We start from the raw sequence: 2,103 nt of genomic DNA, 5'->3' as shown, positions 1-2,103 counted from the left end.
TCCCCTCCCCGTTACTCACAGCCAGGCGTCTCCTCATCCCTGCAAAGTCCCCTGCGCTGGGATGTCCCTGGACGCTGCTGCTGGCTGCTGGGGATGCTCTGGACGCTGGGGAGCCTTGGGATGCTCTGGATGCCGGGATGTGCTGGATGACGGGATGCTCTGGAGGCCAGGATGCTCTGGACACTGTGATGCTCTGGATGCACTGGACCAGGGAATAATCTGGACCCCAGGATGTTCTGGATGCTCTGGACCCCAGGATACTCCAGACGCTGGGGACGCTCCGGAGGATGCTCCAGACGCTGAGGACGCTCTGGCCCCCCACCACTCAGCTCTTGCCCCCCAGCTGGGCTGGGCTACCTGCAGAGCTCTGTCCCTGGGCACAATGGGACCCCCCTGAGCTCCTCCGTGCCTGAGCTCTGCCGCTGCAGCCAGGGACAGCACGGGGAGGCAGAGCAGCCCCGCGGCCAGCACAGGGATGCTCCCGGCCGAGCTCACCCCGAGGAGGAAGAGGCAGCCCAGCGGAGCGTGGGAGGTGCGTCCGGCGTGCAGGGTGTGCGTGTGCGATCGAGCGTGTGCAGGTGCCAGGGTTTCACCTGCGGCTCTGCGATGCACGGACAAGGATGCAGAAACGCCGACTGGGAGGAGGTGGGGCTGGGGAAGCGGGGGAGAGGAGGAGATGAAATGAAATGCTAATGGAAACAGGGATCTGCTGGAAACTCCACAAAGTGGCAGGCAGAGAGTTCCCTTTTCTTCCTTAAAGAGACGATGGCCAGCACCGCGCTCTGCCTCCCCTCCGACACCGGAGACCCCGCGATTGCCTGGCAGGAGGGCACAGCTCCACGGCTCAGCCCAGCCGGCAGCGCTGAGTGTCGGGCTCCATCCTCGGTGCCAGCTGATAAAAAGCAGAATTTTGCAGAACCAAAGAAAAAGCAGCAAAACCTGCATGCCCACAGGCTCAGAAAGCAGCCAGAGGCACGGAAAGGACTCGCCGGCTGATTTTCCAGCCATCTGCAGCCAGGGATGGAGGATGCGAGCTGGAGCCACGGGCAAAGCCTGCACCCGCGCCGGCAAAGCCAGCGCCCTCGCCTCGGTGCCGCCCAGGTCCCTGCCTCTGCTGGGGCAAGCCAGGATGGACCCGCGGCAACTTGCCCTTCAGCAAGCGGGAGGCAACGTGGCAGAGGACCCCCGGGTTCTGCTGGTTTCTTCCTCCCTCCCAGTTCAGAAGACACTCCGGAATCCTTAAGGTGTCCCATGCAACCACCTCCACGCTTCTGGGCCACCACCTCAGGGTGCCTGGCAGGGACTCATTTGGTTTTTTTTTAATTACCCAGCTGCCAAAAGGGTTTTTTTCTTCAGTTTCTGCTGGAGGGGGGGGAGACCAGAGCCAAGGGCACCAACTCCAGCACAAACCAGAGCCGTGTGTGTGTCTCCGCTGCGCCCTGGGCACCTACCCTGTGATCCCAGGGCCAGACATCACCCTTGTGTCCCTGTGCTGCCATCAAAGCTTAACACGCGTCCCCCAGGACGCCACCGCTGCAGATGTGTGGGCGAGAGCCAGCTGTGCACGCTGCACACCCCACCGGCCCCATCCCACTGTCCCAGACGCCTGCCCCAGCCGTGTGTGTGTCTCCGCTGCGCCCTGGGCACCTACCCTGTGATCCCAGGGCCAGACATCACCCTTGTGTCCCTGTGCTGCCATCAAAGCTTAACACGCGTCCCCCGGGACGCCACCGCTGCAGATGTGTGGGCGAGAGCCAGCTGTGCACGCTGCACACCCCACCGGCCCCATCCCACTGTCCCAGACGCCTGCCCCGGAGCAGAAATTAGTCTCTTTACCAAGATCTGCTTGTCTAATCACCTTTTCAACAACCTTGTCAAGCTTTTCCTAGTGGCTGAACGGGTGATCCAGGCCTGGAACCCACTTGTGAGCGAGGGGCAAAGCCGGGCTCGCCTCTGTGCAGGGACACAGCCCATATGCACCCCATTGCCCCCCCAGCATCTCCATGCCACTCGACAGCTGTTCACTATCATTGCCCCCCCAGCATCTCCATGCCACTCAACAGCTGTTCACTGGGAAATTCCAGTGCTGAAAGGGGGCTACAG

This window comes from Pterocles gutturalis, unplaced genomic scaffold (genome assembly GCF_000699245.1).
Source record: "Pterocles gutturalis isolate BGI_N339 unplaced genomic scaffold, ASM69924v1 scaffold16181, whole genome shotgun sequence".
Classification (NCBI taxonomy): Eukaryota; Metazoa; Chordata; class Aves; order Pterocliformes; family Pteroclidae; genus Pterocles; species Pterocles gutturalis.
This window is presented reverse-complemented; position numbering follows the sequence as displayed.